The sequence below is a fragment of the Eupeodes corollae genome, chromosome 3, assembly GCF_945859685.1.
Source record: "Eupeodes corollae chromosome 3, idEupCoro1.1, whole genome shotgun sequence".
NCBI classification, from domain to species: domain Eukaryota; kingdom Metazoa; phylum Arthropoda; class Insecta; order Diptera; family Syrphidae; genus Eupeodes; species Eupeodes corollae.
This window is the reverse complement of record NC_079149.1, coordinates 31,588,091-31,607,693: the sequence shown is the minus strand read 5'-3', so window position 1 is coordinate 31,607,693 and position 19,603 is coordinate 31,588,091. Positions and strand designations below refer to the sequence as shown.

Genomic DNA, 19,603 nt, shown 5'->3' with positions numbered 1-19,603 from the left:
GTATGGTGGACTGCACTGGACAAAATGGTAAATATAAATAAGCTCATCAAAGTCCAGCGGTCAGCAGGTATGTGCATCACAGGAGCACTTCACTCAACACCAACGGCAGCACTGGAAGTGCTTTTAAACCTAACACCACTTGACATCTTCTCCAAAAAAGTGGCTGCCGACTCATGTGTAAGGCTTAGAGCCACCTCTCAATGGACCAGTAACAATACTGGACATACTACTATTCTAGACAATTACATATCTATCCCAGATCGCTTAGACTATACCACCCCGAAAATGGTATTTGGTAAAAGCTTCCATGTGTCCATCCCTTCAAGATCTTCCTGGGAAGAAGAGAGACCCCTGGAAGACGATGTGGTACACTTCTATACTGAATGACGGTTCAAAGACCGATCACGGAGTTGGAAGTGGTATCTTTTCAGAACAACTGAATCTCAGTCTATCCTATAGACTCCCCAATCAATGTAGTGTATTCCAGGCAGAAGTAATGGCGATTAAAGAAGTACTATCCTGGCTCAAAGAAAACGTTATATCTTCTCCACAAACTCTCAAACAGTCCATGATTGTCGATCATCTCTGAATGAGATGACGAAACAGTTTAACATTCACCTCATTTGGGTGCCGGGCCACAGAGACATTCCGGGAAATTGCAAAGCCGATGAGCTCGACAAAAACGGAACACTTCTGCCTTATGTTAGACAAAAACATAACATAGGAACACCACTTGCTACATGCAAATATCTTCTCAAGCAATATGCTTTAGAAACAACAAATGCTTGATGGTCACAAAGTACCACTTCCTAGCAACCAAGCTAATATGGCCAAGCATGGACTTAAAACGGTCAAAAGGCTTGATATCCCTGAGCAGACAAAGTATAAGCTCTACAATTGGAGTAATAACAGGACACTGCCTCATAGGAAGACATGCTCTGAGGCTAGGGGTCTACACAAATGACTTCTGTAGAAGCTGCATGGACGAGAAGGAAGAGGAAACGGTCCAACACCTTCTATGTACATGTCCAGCACTCTCCATTAGAAGGAATAACTTTCTCGGTAATCCCTTCTTCGATAACACCAGTGAGCTGGCAACGATTGACACAAAACGTCGCTCTAACTTTATTAAAAGTACAAAATGATTTGTTTAAATTCATTACTCTCCCATGAGTAACCTCATTAGTGGTATCACAATGGACCCTTGAGGTCTACGTGGCAATGACATCTGGACAGCAACTCCAACCTAACCTTACCTATAATAACTGTCAATTCGATTTTTCTCAAAATTTTTCCAAAAGCTATTTTTTATAAGTTAAACTTAGTTGGAAGCCATATGTTTTGAAAAGATCGAAAATCAATTTTTAACAACTTTTGTAAAATTTTCTTTTAAGCACAGACATGTTTCTAAAAATCTTTCATTTTTGACCGTAAATTGACGAATAGACAGCTACAATTAAATGCTTCTAAAAGCCAATTCTGTTTTGTATCGTTAAAGCAAGATTTAACCCAAAGTATGCAAACTTTAAGTATTCTAGGAGTTACCAAGATATGGATATTTGAAGATTTAAAATCATAGTTTGTTCATAGCTTTGTGTTAAAAATTAATGTTCCGAAATCACAATACTGATATTACAGCCTTCCTTTGAGTTCAAATTTTGACAACTTTGATATCATATGTATGACTCACGGCCATTAAAAGATTGAACATGAACTTTTGATTGCATCTTTGATATAATGCAAACATGTAAGACCGATGAATCAGACTGGATCCCGAGAGGTCAAAATTCTGAAATCTTAGCTCTCAAGGGGGTCTAAATAACGTGATATTCGAATTCTAAGTTAACCAAGCTTAGGGGCCCTAGGAAACGTATTTACCGAAATGCAGACAATTGCTCTTATAACGGGTTATCAATTTTGAGGTTTTAGAAGTATAGGGCTGGAATTTAACATCTGTCAAACCATTTTTTTTTTTATTTGAAATTTTGACATTTACGAAAAAGGATCACATAACTATCGCACAAAGTATAAAAATTGTTAAAACCTACTACAATAATGGTGATGCTGCCACAGCCACGTATCGTGCTTTAAGAGGAGACATTTCCTGGCCGCGTAATCTCTTGTGTTAGCAATATCAACTGGCCACTAAGATCATTTAATTTGACACTGCTTTACTTTTTTTGTAGGGCTACGGTTAAGACCGTGTTTAAAAACCAACATTTGTGAAGTTATGGCTGAGATACTGTTCAATATGTGCAAAAAAGTGGTCGAAAATCACCTCAAAAGAATCGATGCAAAAGTTGGAGTGGTGCTCATTTTTGTTTAGAATTCTTGTCTAAAACTGAGTGTTTGCCAAAATGATTACATTAATGGAAAGTGAAAGGTTCCCGTGTCCAAGCTCTCTAGATGTTCTATTTCATAAAATATTCAAGTTCAAAATTTTCCAATTTTTACAATCCTACGACGCTTATTACCGTGATACAGTAGTTTAAATTTTTAACTTGGATTTTTGAATATAAGTTTGTGTAAAATTGATGAGTGAAAAGGAGATGGTTCTTAGATCGATTTTTTAATGATGTATTCTTTAAACCTTAAAAGTTCCTTAAAGAATTTTTTTTTAACTCATGTCTTTGATTCTCCTTTAACTATATTTCGACTAAAAGCTCTTCAAATCCTCATACATACATTATTTTAAAACAATTTGACAGGTTTTCGAAAAACTTTGTTTTTTTGCAATCAGCTATTAATTATAATACGTCTTTAAGGTATGCTCTAAGAGGCAGTTATCTATTTCTGTACATTCTGTATGTGTATGTTCCTTCCTATTATAAGCAAGTTAGTTGGACCAGTTCAAGAAATGTTGTTTTTTTTATTCACGAAGCTTATCAGTATTTAAATTTTAAGCGTTCTTCCTCTTTTTTTTTTGATATTTGTTTTCGACGACTTTTTGATTTATTTTTTTTTTCATTTCCTGTTTTTTGTTTTATTTTTTGTCTAAAGCTTTCTTAGGCTTTATTCGTCAAAATTAGAAAGTGTTTTTGGGATCGTATAGGGATTTAAAATGTCGTCGTCGTCGTTAAGACGTAAACAAGACTAAACAAAAACATCAAAGGTGAACATCAGAAAATGTCTTTTTTTCTGTTTTTCTATTTTACGGATGATGATGGCGAAAGAAAGATATAAGGAAGTACAAATCCTTTGTGTTGGTTTGTAAAGCAGAGCCGGAAACGGAAATCGAGTATTGAAGTGTTTTTTTGCATGACTCTATGTTATGTTTGTGTTTTATAGATAAAGTTATAAATAGGTGTATAAGTATATAAACTTGTGCTGCTAAGAATCAGCTTCGCTATGTTTAAATGCCATTTTGTCCATTAATCATTTTGAATTTTCAATTTGTTTCTACAAACTTAAGGATAATGTTTCTACTCGTTTAGATTTTTTGTTGTTTCGCTTGTGATTTTACTTATTTTGTTCGGTTTTCCCATTCTCTCTTACATCTACACCTTTAAATTTTTTTAAGCAAATTTCTGAACTCAACACGAAAAGAAAAGACTCTATTTTTTTTAAGTGTTTAATTCCTCTTTTTGAAGAAGGACCTGAATTAATTTTGAGACACAAATGTTCTCGACTTTGTGTATCTTTTATATTTTACTTATTGCTGTTAAGGTGTATTTTGTTTATTGACATATACAAAAAATTAATACATTTGTACATTAAAAGAGGAAATACTACATTATTACCAAAATTTTAAGAAAACACAATTCACAAATGCAGTAAAATTATCAAAATTCACTAAAAAGTGGTGAAAACTATTCAGTTCTTCAAACTTAATCATTTTTGATTTGTTGAAAATAGTGGACTTATCTGAACTTTTGATACAAGTTAAGTGATGTAAAGATTCGAAACCGTAAGAGTCTTTCAAGAACACCTAAAAATATTACTGATGTAACTCATTTTATTGAGGAAAATCCAGGGTTGTAGATTCCGTTTCGATATTTGAAATAAGGCATTCCACAAATGGCGTAACACCACTTTTTGGACTTAAACTTAAATTTGAAAGCTAAATTTTTGTTAACATAAGAACTCAAGCTGGTCGATTATCAGCTACGTTGGATTCACATCTTTGCATCAAAAGTACATCAAAATGATCCGGACTTTCATAGACAATAATTATCTTCAGCGATAAAGCCAATTTTGACCTCGTTAATAAGAGCAGTTATAATAGAATTTGGGGCTCGTTAAATCCATTTATGATTGTTGCAAAAATTTTTCAATTTCAATGTTTCAGTGTTTGGTGGTGTTTTAAGACCTTGCTATTACTCGATAATACTCGTAAGGGCTGGTGCAACAGTAAGCCACAACTGATTCAAACCTTAAATATGGAATGAGTGCCTCTTTTGAGGCCTTGTCTCAAATGTGCATATGGATCCGAATAATGGTATGAAATTAAAACATGGCATACCTTCCTTTTGATGGTATCGTTAATTTCATTTTTAAAATACAGATTTTTTTTAATGTCATAATAAAATCTTCCTTTTACAGTATAACCTTATCTAGTTTACGTCTTTTAGTGTTACTTTAGCAAGCTGTTCTTAAAAAAAAATTTTAAACCATTTTTAATTTAATAGGAAATTATTGTAATGCATCCGATTTGTCGAATTGAACATTTTGACATTTCTCGACGTTTCAAGGTCCCTAGAGTCGAAATAAAAGATTTTTAGAAAGATGTCTGTGCGTGCGTGTGTACGTACGTTTATTCGTCCGTACGTCCGTACGTTCGCGACGTTTTTTTTCGTTATCCATAGCTCAAGAAACAGAAGAGATATCGATTTCAAATAAATTTTGTTATACAGATAATAAGGCAGAAAGATGCAGAAAGGGCTCCCGTGTGTTTTTTTTTTACCATAGTAGTTTGAAAAAAGGTGAACATTTTGGTTAACCCTAAATATCTTACGAACCAAAAACGCTAGAGACTTGAATTAAATGTTATATAATATATTGTAACGTGATATCAAAGAAGTATATTTTTTGAAAAAAATCCATTTATCGGATTTTTTTATAAATCAAAAAAAACTGAAAAAAAATATGTGACTTCGAAAATTTTACGAATACAAATCGATTTTATCTTGAAAACTATTTTGTGCAACGACAAATTAAGTTTTTAACATTTGGTAAAATTTTGAGAAAAATCGAATTGACAGTTTTTTGACAAACAACAGAATCCTAAAAAAGAGGCTGGGATGCGACCCACACTGATAACTTCCCGTCCCGTCTGTCGATTTGTTGTGCTTTAAAGTTTGTCTATATGTATTCGTATCAATTTTTACCAAATTTTCGTACTATTTTTTTTAGATTTTATTTTTTATGAAAAACGGACTGTTGGATTTCTATATAAAAATTACTGAATATCGAAAACAATATTTATGTGAAATAAAATAAGTTTGAAGCCAATATTTTTAATTTTTGAAAGCTATTTGAGTCGGAAGTAATTTTTTACCAAGTTTTAGTATTGTTTTTTTGTATAATTTAATTTTTTGTAAAAAAACTTTCAATTCGATTTTTTTCAAAATTTTTCAGAATGTTAAAAAAAACATTTCTTATAAGATAAAATTAGTTTGAAGCCTAAACTTTAAGTCTTTGAAAAGATATTTGGGTCGAAAATCAATTTTTACCAACTTTTATAAATTTTTTTTAGGTTTTTATTTTTTGTAAAAAAACTGTCAATTTGATTTTTCTCAAAATTTGTCCAAATGTTGAAAACAATATTTCTTATAAGCAAAAATTAGTACGAAGCTATTATCTCAAATTTTTGAAAAGATATTTCAATCGAAAATTATTTTTTACCAACTTTTGTTAAATTTTTGTAAAAAAAACTTTCAATTCGATTTTTTTCAAAATTTTATCAGGTGTCGAAAGCATTATTCTTCGTAGCACAAAGTGGTTTTGGAGATGAAATCATATCTTAGTCGTAAAATTTTGGAACAGACAAATTGTTTTTTTTTTCAGTTTTTTTGATTCATAAAAAAAACCGTTAGATGGATTTTTTTTCAAAAAATATACTTCTTTGATATCACGTTACAATATATTAAATAAAATTTAATTGAAGTCTCTAGCGTTTTTGGTTCGTCAGATATTTAAGGTTAACCAAAATTTTCACCTTTTTTCAAACTGCTATGGTAAAAAACCACACACGTAATTTGAGAGCCCTTTCTGCATCTTTCTGCCCTTCTGCATCTTTCTGCCTTATTATCTGTAAAACAAAATTTATTTGAAATCGATATCTCTTCTGGTTCTTGAGCTATGGACGACGAAAAAAACGTCGCGCAGACATCTTTCTAAAAATCTTTTATTTCGACTCTAGGAACCTTGAAACGTCGAGAAATGTCAACATTTTCAATTTGACAAATCGGACCCATTTAAATAATTTCCTATGGGAAGTTAACAATACTAAAACTTGGTAAAAAAGTACTTTCGACTCAAATAGCTTTTCAAAAATTCAAAATATTGTCTTCAAATTCTTTTTATTTCAATGAAAATATTGCTTTCGATATTCAGTAGTTTTTTTTACAAAAATCCCGTAGGTCGTTTTTTCATAAAAAATTAAAATCTACACAAAATAGTGCGCAAATTTGGTAAAAATTGATGTTCGGTTCTTGATAACTCTCAAATTAATTTCGTTTATCCAATTTGTAAAAATTTAAGAAATTGTACTAAAATTGGTAAAAATTGGTTTTCGACTAAAAATCTTTTTTACAAAACTAGATTTTCAATCTAAACTATTTCTTTATATGAAAAATATTGTTGGTAATTTTTAAATTTTTAATAATAATTCAACTAACAACTTTTTTATCGAAAACCTCTAAACTTTTAAGAAAGACAAATCGACAGACGGGATGGGTAGTTATCAGTGTGGGTCGCTTCCCATCCTCTTTTTTCGAATTGGAATATTTACTTTTTCAAGGTTCGAAGACCTTTTTTACCAAATTCACTATTTCGTCTAAAAGGAAAGATAGATCAATGTGTTTTTTTTTTTCGTAGGACATTTTAAGATAAACATAGTTACATCCATTAAAGTAGAAAGGTCTAGATCTCAATCCTATCCTAAGGTCGTGAGTTATGCGAGTTTAAAGTATGTCAAGTTTAAAAGCGAGATAAAAGCGTTTATAGCTTTAACATCAATTTTTTAAATGAATTTCTAATACACAAACATATTCAATTGACAAGGAGGTTCCCGAGATCACAATACTCAATACTGAAATTGAAAGAAAACAACCAGTTGGAAATTTGATGACAGAGAACAAAAAAAAGTCATAGTTCAAATTCAGGCTATACAACATTTACATGTACCTACAGCTGCATGGAATAAGTGAAACGAGTTCATTCCATTTAAAGTTCAAATCGATGGCGAAGGCAACAACACACGGTGCTTTACGGGAGAGTGTATCTTTATAAAGTCCTTTAATTTTCTATAGAATAGGGAATGGTTATTTGGGTGTTGATATACCTCAAAATAGAGTGCAATTTGCATCCGCCCCGGTTAAGATAATTGGACACTGCCACTGGCTAAACGAAGGCCAGACAATGAATTCTAGCTGTTGGATAGGGGACTGCTGAGTAGAGGGTATCTGTCACAGAAGTTAGTACTCGTACACATAAAGGTATCATAGAATTGTCGATAAAATGCACAACAGTCTATTTCCTCACCCCATCCTGCATTCTCTATGTTGTGAAATTCTAAATAAAGTTTATTCGCCAAAGGGTTTAATTGTTTCAGTATTTATGGAACGACATTTGAATGTAATAAATAAGGATTCGTTTCCCGTTTCAACTACGAGTACCTAGTTTTAGCTTCCAGCGAAATTCTATTTCTCTGGAATGATTTTTCGGGAGACACGGAGTTGGAGTCCGAATGTGTTTTTGGGTTTTCTATTTTTTTTTTGTAACTACGAGTATATGTACTTGTGATTTGTTGATCCTTTAAAGTACGTAATATAGATGTCGCTCAATTCGTTTCAGGATAGAGTACATGAGGATTAGGATTTGGATTTAGAGGACGAAAATGTTGTTTCATACTACTTTATTGGATTTGTTTGATTTAGGTGCGTGTCGAGTTGATTAGCTATGTCCTGTGCATGGATTTCTGTCTTTATGTTTTTTTTGAGGGGCTATCATTATTGGCTTGATTTAAAAAAAGGAATATATGCATTGTAAATCTATGCACACAGGATCTAATATTTGTAAATGATACTTTCAAAGCAATTTCTTCAGGAGAAATCACCAAAGCAAATACATAGGGTCTTCAAATAGGGCTCTCATTTCAAAAAATATGCTGGGATCCGACCAAATTTATTCCCATTTGTTACCGTCTATAATTATTTCTGTCAAAAATCGACAACAATACAAAGTCCGCTGGCTATAATAGACCAGTACAAAAATTGAAGGAGCAGTGATATCGGATGAAAGGTGCAGCCAGAAGATGCAATGCTGGAATGAAAAAGACTCTGAAAGCCATTGGGAATGTGGTTGAAGTTTCAGAGCCATGCGAGCAGCATTTAATTGTACAGGACATGATAAAGGAAGATTTTAAGGAGGACTCAGTTTTGATAGACAGTAACATTGAGGCCTTGACGATGGAATTTCTAGATGAAGTTGTGCGGTCTATAGAAAATGAACCAGGCCGCTATTTGGCATCTATTAAAGAAAAGCCCTATGATACGTTGGGAACTGCTACTCCTATACTAAAGCAGTGGATGTTCTTCACTAAAGAATCAACAATTTGTAGCTGAAACGATAAAAGTCTTTATGAGAAAGACCATAAAAAAAAGATTAAAATTCTTGAATCTTTTTTTAAAAGAGGAACCAGGTCACATGGATGGCGATATAGCGTCAATAAACTCTTCGTTTTTTTGGTATTGCTGTCCTCCTTCGTAGACTCTTCTTGAAAGCCATCCCCACAGGTTTTCCATGATGATCATGTCAAGAGCATATGGGGGCCATCGTAATACGTTCACATTTTGCCCCTGAATCCAGGCTTTTGTTGTCCGTGCGGTATGTATTGGTGCATCATCTTCATTATCTTGTTGAAAAGTCCATTGTTGTCTACTAAAAAAAATCAGAAAACGCAGAAAAGCTCTTTCCAGAATCGTTTTGTAAGAATTTCCATCGTTTTAGAGCTTTGAAAATCCAGCTCCACAATCAGGTAATAGGTGATTGCTTCCTATTCCATTTCACCGCTTCCTTTGCTTTGCTGTTTTTCAAGAAAGACTTCGTACTTGCTCAATTAATGGAAGTAGCATCTATATCCATCTGGTCCGTCTAATTAAATTTGTTTTCATCGGAAAAGACTACGGTATGCTAAACATGCTAAAATAGATGCCACCTTATGAGATTTGTTGCAAAATTAAGGCGTTGGATCATGCGTCCAGCATTCGATGGTGGGTTTTCCTTCATTTTTTGGTGTCGTATATGGTTTGTCTTCTGTACCACCCGAGCAAAAGTCGATCTACTAGCATTTACCCCAGCTTGTGCCTTGAATTTACTAATGACAAACCTTGAATTTGAAGTAGCTCATTAAGAAGCTTCCGTGCTTCAAGATATTTCTTAATCAGCATTTCCATGACCTTGAAAAGAAGGGACCTGAGTGCTATTGGACGATAGTTGGAGGGTATTGAAGCAGGATTTGCCTTTTTAAGGGAATGGCTGGACAAATGCTATTTTCCATCCGTTTGAAAAAAGAGACCTGTAGAGTAGGAAAGATGGAAAAGCTTACGCAATGGTTTTGCCACCGTTGCAGCTAAATCTAGTGTTGGCCAGATGTTTTTCGTGACCTGGCACGTCGTGATGTTGTTCCACCTGGTGCTTCTTCATAGCGTCTTGCATTAGCAACAATACAAGTAACAATCGTTATGCCAGTGTGTGCTAAACGTGGTAGGATAGTCTGCACTGTACCGTTCATGGCGAGTTCATCTGCTTTACCTGGAATGTCTCTATGGCCCGCCACCCAGCAAAGGTTAATATTAAACTGCTATGCCATTTCCATTAGCGATAATCGACAATTATGGAGTTTGTAGAGACGAACTCCAGGGATTTGATAGCGGCCTGACTGTCTGAGAAAATACCGATATCAGATGTTGATATCACGATTTCCTTAAACCAGGACAAGGCTTCCTTTATATCCAAAAGTTGTACCTGGAACACGCTACAATGATTGGAAATTCGGAATGGGAAACTTAATTTCAGTCGTTCAGAGTACACACTTCCACTAACCCTTTCTTCTGTTTTTGAACCATCTGTATAAAAATGGATTGATCGTCTTTCAGGAATGTCCTATCCTCCCAGAAGGATCTGGGAGGTATATAAATCTTTAAGTTTATGTCGAATTGCAGTTGAAGATGGTGTAGATTGTGTGCTTTTTAATTGATTCTAAATACCTAAGAATTACAGAGTGGCCAATGTTGTTGTGAGTCCACTACGACGAAGCTTTGAGGCGAATAGAAGAGCTTGCAGCTATTTATTTGCTTAATATGTCAAGAGGTGTTAGATAGAGTAGGGTGTCCAGTAGATGGGGTCGTGCCAATCCATCCGCTGATACATAAGCAAGCTCAAGGCTGGACTTTATTAAGTTTGTTGCGGTTTACAGCTTTTTCTAAAGCAGTCCACCATACTGCCATACCGTACATTAAAATCGGTCTGATTACCGATATCTTTTCAATGCGTGATTCTGAGTTGTAAGCCTCAATCTAAATCTAAATCTAAATCAGTAGCATTTTTGACTCTTTCCAGCGATTTATTACTTGAATTTTTACAGGAGCCGTCTCCATTTTTCAAGCAACTTGGTATTGCTGAATTAGTTGAAAGAATTTTCCGTAACTTGGAGGCTTCAGAAGTTTCTTCTATCGTGCCACAGAAGGATCACCAGGAAGAGCCCTTAGATTTCCTTAGTCTAATCTTAGGGATTCTTTGAAAGAATCCCAGTGTGAGGCTAGTCTTGCGACTTTGGCACGGTTGAAGAGTTTCTTGCATTCTCTTCTGAGCGAGTCAAGCTATATGGCCCACCATTGTGGTTTCCGCTTTCCTCTTCTGAGTATAAGTGGACAGACAATTTCTAGCGATCTGAGGTGAGGTCATTGACTTTTTTGTCAAGTTCGTTAGCGTTAGAGGAAGGATTAGATAGTCCAAGTTTTAGTAAACTTTGTAATAAATTCCTGCATGAAGCCCGGTCAGTTTTCCGATAATTCCGAAAAGTCAATGGATTAGGGTTTTCATCCACACTATAGGGGAAATACTAGGTCTTTCAGTACTCTTTCAATAGTACGAGTGCGAAAGAAAATTCGTTCCAAGAAATCGCGTACGCTCTCAAGAACAGGAAGACTCCTGAAACTCTATGGGTACCGTCGAATTAATAGTTAACTGTGCTGCAAGAAAATTTGCTTTATCAATCGAGCTTACATTGTGGGAGTGTTGTTGTAGGCGATCGTTGGGACCAAGAATGACGTGGTGCTTCCTACGTGTTTTACAAATGACCAGTCAACCTTACTGCCTTTGGGATATTGTAGTATTTTACTGCCGTAATTTCTAGTCATGCAAAAATTTGGTTTGTCAAATTTGATCTTACAAGTCTTTCCAGCTTGTCTAAACTTATTTCGGTTATCTTAAGTGGGGTTGGCTTTATAACAACGGAAACTCACATTTTTCATCCTATTCACCTCTTTGCAGCTCGAATCAAACCAAGAGGTTTGATAAATTCTACTCTATTCTCATTCTTAAACTAATCTATTTAATTCAGAAAAGGCTTCAAAGTTGATAGTTGCTCAAATAGTGGGCTATTCAAAATGAAACCTCTTATTGAAAAATCCATTTCAAAACATTTTTGAAGCTGTTAACTTATTGATCCTTTTTTTTTTTTTTTTTTTTTTTATAATAAACACACACTCAAGGGGATTTTACTACCCTTATTATGCAGATGCACAGTGTGAGCACTAGGAAGAGGAGAGAGGGTTTAAAAGGAGATGTCGGTGCACATTGGTTTTGAATTCCTGAATATTGCAATGATTAGGAAAGACAGAGTGTGGTAAGGCATTCCACATTCGCGTAGTACGGCTAACGAACGAATCTCTGTATTTGACAGTACGACCGAAGTTGGGCTCGAGGGTTTACTGATGAGCATTCCTAGAAGCGCGAGTATTACGGTTGAACTGTTTAAGGGGAGAAATGCAACTGGCTAATTCACTAGAGCATAAGCCGTTAAAATAACGGTAAAAAAGGGTCAGACAAGAGACCTTACGACGATGTTCAATCGAAGTAAATGAACTTATGATGATATTATCACCTATCAATTTAAATGCTCTGCGTTCAATACTATCCAAGAGGCTTAAGTAAGTTGCAGGAGCACCAACCCAGAGATGGGAGTTATACTCAAGCTTTGGACGTATGTAAGTCTTGTAGATAACAGCCAGATCAGAAGGGGTGAAATATTTCTTGCATCGCCTAAGAAAACCCAAACACCATAAGAGGTGGTTGGTGACACACATACCGAGAATATCGAGGTGTTCAGTCTCATTGATGCAAGTGCCATCCATGGATAATGGCAATGGGGGTATATCTCGCTTTAACGATGCAAGACAGCATTGGGTTTTCGAAGTATTAAATTCCACGAGGTTTTTTAATCCCCATTGAACAATGCTGTTTAGATCGGAATTTAATGAGCTTATCATATTTTGTCGTTGCAGTTCCACATCCGAAGAAGAGGGATGTGAGTCTGAAAACGAATATGAAAAGCTAAGAGTACTATCGTCAGCGAAACAATGTATTGGATTAGATGTTACAGACAGAAGATCATTAATAAAAATGAGAAAGAGTGTTGTAGATAAAAACAGAGCCCTGGGGCACACCAGCATTTATTTTATGGTTTTCAGACTTGAATTCATCCAATACAACTTGTATTGAACGATCCGAAAGGTAATTACTAATCCAATGAAGCAGGGATTCATGAAAACCGAATGCACGCATTTTCGATAAGACAGCTTGATGCCAAACCCTATCAAATGCTTTTGAAATATCAAGTGCAATAATCTTACTTTCTCCAAAACGATGTAAAGATTTACTCCACTGTTCGGTGAGATGAACCATGAGATCACCAGTGGACCTATTGCTACGAAAGCCGTATTGCCGGTCATAAAAAAGCTTTCGATCTTCAAGATATTTCTTGAGCTGATAATTAATCAGCGTTTCCATGACCTTGGAAAGAAGGGACGTAAGTGCAATCGGTCGGTAGTTAGAGGGTGAGGAAGATTCGCCTTTTTTGGGAATAGGCTGGACAAATGCCGTTTTCCATCCGCTCGGAACGAGACCTGAGGAGTAGGACAGATGAAAAAGCTTACGCAGTGGTTTTGCCAGCGATGAAGAACACCTCTTCAGAACAATAGCGGGGATACCATCCGGACCAGCGGATTTATGTGTGTTTAGATCTCTTAGGACTCTTGCCACAGTACGAGTGCGAAAAAAGATTGGTCCCATAGAATCACTAACTCGCTCAAGTACAGGCGGAGTCATAACACTCACTGGCAGCGTAGAATTGGCGGCGAACTGCCTAGCAAAGTTTTTATTAGTTTGATTGGTCGATTAATATTTACGGGAAGTTATATTCCCGATTTTGGAAAAGCATGTTAAAATACTGTTCCCGTCAAAACGCGCAAAATTCGTAATTTAGTGACCTTAAAATATAAAATCCGTTTTTTTTTCGGAACTTATTTCGATTGAAGGGACCAGGACCAAAAACACATAATTTTCGAGTTATTAGTTCTTTTTTATCCTGGTACAATCTTCCCTGACTAATTGTATGCTCTGATATCAATTTTCACCTTAAGGACAAATTTCAGGTTGATTTAAACATTTGCAAAATAAAATAAATATTAATCGATATAAGCAGACGGCAGAATAAGCCATGTCATTATTCTTAAGAAAAGAAATATTGTTAATCAAAAATTTTTGTTAATAAAGAAGTTATCTATCTATCTATCTATCTATAAGAAAAAATTACAAAAAAAAAACATTTTATCGACCGTGACAGGACTCGAACCTGCAATCTTCGGATTCGAAGTCCGACGCCTTATCCATTAGGCCACACGGTCGCATGTCCTTTATCCTTCCTAAACGCTATTTCTTCAAATGAAAAACATTTTATGTCCTTGAATCTTTTTCATATAAATATTATCTTTTCCTTCCTGTCAATAAGCAATATCATTACTCTCTCCTTAACCCACTATTTAATACCTACGATATAAAAATAAACCCTTACATTATCAACAAGACAATTGGATGCGTTAGACATTAAACCTTTTTAAATATTCAATTTTGTGATACTCATCAAATTATTTCTTTTAGCAGAAATTGTCTACTCTTGGGTTTTGTAAATGTAAATCGTCGTACATCCTTGGACTTGACTTTAAACCTTCAAACGACATAATTCATATTGTATATTCTCGAGAGAACCGACCTTATGAGAGTCAACCTGGTCGTTGTTTAATTAGTTTTTTTTTTTCACTTTGGCCTTGATAAAATGCGTTTAACCTATTCAAACGAGTGCTTCAGGGGAAAGGGTTTTTTTTATTCACAGTAGCTATTCAAGTAAATGTGAGTTCAATTTTCTTTTCTTGTGTTAAAACGTTTATTTTTCATAAATCCCGAAGTGAAATAAAAACAGTCTCTTGGCGGTAAGGAACCTCCAAGTCAACATCAGGCTTATTGCATTTGTTTTAAAAAAGCCCAACGTAATTTCATGGTTACATTAACTAAAAACTATTAAAATGCATTCACTTATAATGGAATGAGTACCTTTAATTTCTTTGGTCTTGAAAAAAGTTCTAAAACCTCTGAATTCGCTCTCTCCGAATATAAATTTTGAGCTTGCGCATTGAGAAGGTCGAAGAACTTTTTGATGGATTTATAACAGGAAAGTTTTCTCGTGCCGTATTTCATTTCTGTTAAAAGAAAAAGAGACATTTTAATACTTTTGTAGTGAAAATTTAGGAACGTTGGCGCTTTTATTTATTTATGTGTTAATATCAAACATTCTTCTATTTTCAGAATTCATGATGTATTCATATTAATTATTCTTAAATACAGCGGTTTTCAATGGGGGACACACCTCTGACATGGTATCAAAGAAAAAAGTGTAAAGTTCTAAAGATATGAATGGCCACTTATGAAGTAATCACCGAGAAATAAAACGGTCTGCACACTTATTTGCCAAAATTGAGAGTTTCTAATTGGCTTATGTGGCTTGTTGAAGATAAACTTTGTCCACTTCAATATTATGCAATCCTAGGCTTAGGAATGCCATTAATTAAAGCTTAGTGCCTTGTAAGAGGCCTCAACTTCAAAGTGGACACAATTCAATTTTCCGTAGTACAGTTGATTTGCAATAATTAATTAGTTTCTCAAAAATTTCCGTCATATTATAGCCCTTGCAAGTCCACTTTTGAATATAGTTTTTATCTCAAGATCGATTTGAACAATTTGATTGAAAATGAGGGATTTAATTTTGTAGCTAAGTTTAGAAGCACAAAAAAAGTAATGTCCACCCATTGACACGCCCACTATTAAAGATTGTGTTGCAACATACATTGTTCAAAAACATATTTTTAAAAACTTTCAAACGAAAACGAAATACAAGAATAATAAAAACAAAAAATAAATATTTCAAACAAATATGTATGTGTTTATTTATTTAAATTGAAATTATTTTTACCAGCTGTCTTAACCTGGTCCATGTTCCATCAGCATGGAGAGAATTTAAAGTTGTTTTTATACCTAAAGCAGGTAAATGCTTCCAAGTCAATCCTAAGGATCTACGACCTATAAGTCTATAATCATTCCCTCTTAAGACCCTGGAAAGATTGATTGATATCCATTTAAGGGCACGTATCGATACAAGACTTCTGTCTTCGTCTCAACATGCCTACTGTAAGGGTAAATCGGTGGAAACAGCGTTACACACTTTATTAAGCACCATCGAATAATCCCTCCATCATAAAGAGTTCACTATGGTTGCTTTCCTTGACATAGAAGGTGCCTTTAACAACGTGGACACATCTGCAATCACTTCTGCACTGACATCTCTAAATGTAGAGAGTTCGCTTCGGGAGTAAATTCATTTAATGCTTACTAGCAGAATAATTAACTCAAAACTGGGCAACTCTTCGATTCGTTAGTAGAGGGACACCGCAAGGTGGTGTTCTATCCCCTCTCCTCTGGAACCTAGTGGTGAATGAAATCCTAACTAGTCTGGATGCGGAGGGTTCCAAAGTGATAGCTTATGCGGACGACGTTGCTATAGCAGTTTCAGGAAAGCATCTTAATATCCTAAAAGAACTCTTACAAAATGCCTTAGACAGATTAATACTTTGAGCTGATCGGTGTGGACAGGGTGTTAACCCAAACTTATTTTCGAGGAGATACAAAATTCCATTTGTCAACCCTCCCTATATTAAAGGAATCCAATTAAAATTCTCAGACGAGGCTAAATACCTAGGTCTTGTCTTAGACAAAAAACTAAATTGGAAACGCAACGTACAGGAAAGAGTCAAAAATGCTACTGTAGCTCTCTTTTCTTGCAAAAAAGCTATTGGTAATAAATGGGGTTTACAGCCCAGAATCACGCATTGGCTATACACATCGGTAATCAGACCGATTTTGACGTACGGTGTGGCAGTATGGTGGACTGCTTTAGAGAAAGGTATAAACAGAGATAAGTTAAATAAAGTTCAACTTTCATCCTGCCTATTTATAAGCGGATCTCTTCGCACGACCCCGTCTGCAGCACTGGACACCTTGCTCTAGCTTACACCTCTTGACATATTTAGCAAACAAATAGCTGCAAGCTCGGCTATTCGCCTCAATGCTTCGTTGCAGTGGACTACCAACAACATTGGCCACTCCGTAATTCTAAGGTACTTAGAATCAATTCCAAAGCACACAGACTACACAATCCCCCAACTACAATTCGACAGAAACTTCCAGATTTCCATACCTACCAGATCTTTTTGGGAGGATAGGACATTCTGGGAGGATGAGTCAATCCATTTTTACACAGATGGCTCAAAACCCAAAGAAGGGGTTGGTGGAGGTGTGTACTCTGAACGACCGAAATTAAGTCTCTCATTCCGCCTTCCCAATCATTGTAGCGTGTTCCAGGCGGAACTTTTGGCGATTAAGGAAGTCTTGTCTTGGCTCAAAGAAAACGTGATATTAACATCTGATATCCGTATTTTCTCAGATAGTCAGGCCGCTATCAAATCTCTGGACTCTGTCTCTACAAACAGTAGATAACTGTCGATCATCTCTAATGGAGATGGCACACCCCTTTGCTGGGTGCCGGGCCATATAGACATTCCAGTTAACTGTAAGGCAGATGAACTCGCCAGGAACGGTACAGTACAGCTCATCCTACGTTAGGCAAGTAGTGGCATACCAATCGCTACTTGTAAACTGTTGCTAATGCAAGACGCTGCGAGGAGGGCAGGCACCAGGTGGAACAACATCACCACGTGTCAAGCCACAAAAAACATCTGGACAACACTGGATATAAAACGTTCAAGGTGCTTGCTCTCTCTAAGCATATAAGCTCGATAATAGGTGTCATAACCGTCATAACTGTCTAATAGGAAAGCAAGCCACGAGACTAGGCGTATTCTCAAATGACTTTTGCAGAAGCTGTATGGACGAGGAAGAGGAAGAAACGGTTCTTCATCTTCTCTGCACATGCCCTGCTCTAGCTCGAAAACGCAAGAATTACCTAGGAAAATTCTTCTTTAACGATCTAAATCATATCGGTATAATCAGCCTCTCACGTTTCGTAAGGGACTCTAACTGGTTCCATTGAGCTTACCAACCAACTATAAAGCTCTAAATATAATTCCCTTACTTCAGCGAGTAATACAGAGAATATACTTATATCAATAGTTAGTCCTGAAGCCAAAACTCTCAAGACTATTGAAAATGCGTAAATAAGGCGTTAATCAATTACTTCAATTTCCGCCGTTAACTGTGAGTTCTTGAAAAGTCTCCTTGCTGTATTGCGATCATTTGTCGCACCGAAACCCCGCTTAGGCTTGTCGATATTGAGGTCTAATTGTGTTTTAAAAATGGTTTGAATTTGTTTTTTGTATCATCACACACTTCATTGTTTTCGGAGTCTTTTCCTACCTGACATTATTTAAATAGAAGATGAAGCATTCGAAACATTTTATCCACGAATGAGGAGTGGATAAACCAATTCGGAAGTTTTCTTCAATTACTGGTTTTTCATGCACTTGCAAGAAATTCATTTCCTTAGGAGTTGCTCCACAAAGAAAACATTTAGATGCATCAATTATTGTAAATATCAACTTAAATGAAATGTTTAAACTATAGCCGTTTTTGGGAGTGAGTTGTTAAATTAAAAGGAAAACAAATAAAATATTTTAGCTCCTGAAAAACTGATCATAAACAGATTTACCGATCTGAGATTTCATTTTGGTTTCCTCATTTCTAACAAGTTCTGGGCATTCCTTAATGAACATGAACTTAACCGGGCGGCAAAACATAATAGAAGAACATAGAAGATTTTTCTATAACTCAACACCAGTCCTTTCTTCAACCAAATTTGAAGGTGATAATGCTATCAAAAATAGATGCTCATCCGTGTTTTTCGAATCGGAAAAAACTTGTTTATATTGGTCCCATTTATATGTGAGAATGGCATGTGGTCCGCTCTTTACTTAAGAAATATCGGAAATACTTTCAACAGTTTCTTCGAGAAGTTCCTAAAGGTCAATAGAGTGGTTTCCGAAACTTCTCTTTCTTCGGAAGCATTTGCTTTTTGAAATCTCTCAAATTATATAAACTAGGAAATCAATACTTATGAAAATCATTAACAACAGATCTCATGATATTATACTTTTTTCGGAAAGATCAATATCTAAGTATAGTGCTAACGTATTTTTAAGTGGTTATGTTTTTTCTGTCTTACAAGTATCAACTTCAATACCAGAGGAATGTCCGGAAACTTCCGCAGCGAATCTTAGCTCTTCAGATGAATTGGAGACCAGAAGATTCTCAATTCTCCTTTTTTCGTCTTTATTGACGCATCTAAAAATGGAGTTTGGTGTCTGCCCCAACTAGTTTGTGCTCCATCATAAGACGATGTACTCTGTTAGTGATTTAAAATGCTGACAGGAAGTGTAAAATTATTATTAAGCCACGCTTCTTGTCGCTTCTTGAAAAGAGTATTGTTTTCAACATTGTGAATAATGTTGTAAAAAATCGAATTGACAGTTTTATTACAAAAAATTAAAAACCTAAAAAAAATTTAATAAAAGTTGGTAAAAATTGATTTTCGACTCAAAAAGCTTTTCAAAAATTAAAAATATTGGCTTCAAACTTAATTTATTTCACAGAAAATATTGTTTTCGATATTCAGTAATTTTTATATAAAAATCCAACAGTCCGTTTTTTCATAAAAAATAAAATCTACAAAAAATAGTACGCAAATTAGGCAAAAATTGATACGAGTACATGAAGACAAACTTTCAAGCAAGACAAATTGACAGACGGGATGGGAAGT

At 35.2% G+C, this 19,603-nt stretch overlaps 1 non-coding gene across 1 annotated transcript; it reads right to left on the bottom strand.

Moving 5' to 3' along the window:
• Positions 1 to 14,056: 14,056 nt before the first annotated feature.
• Trnar-ucg (transfer RNA arginine (anticodon UCG)) lies at positions 14,057 to 14,129 on the bottom strand. Its single transcript has one exon. It is a non-coding gene; the product is annotated as a tRNA-Arg (tRNA).
• Between the last annotated feature and the right edge of the window lie 5,474 nt (positions 14,130 to 19,603).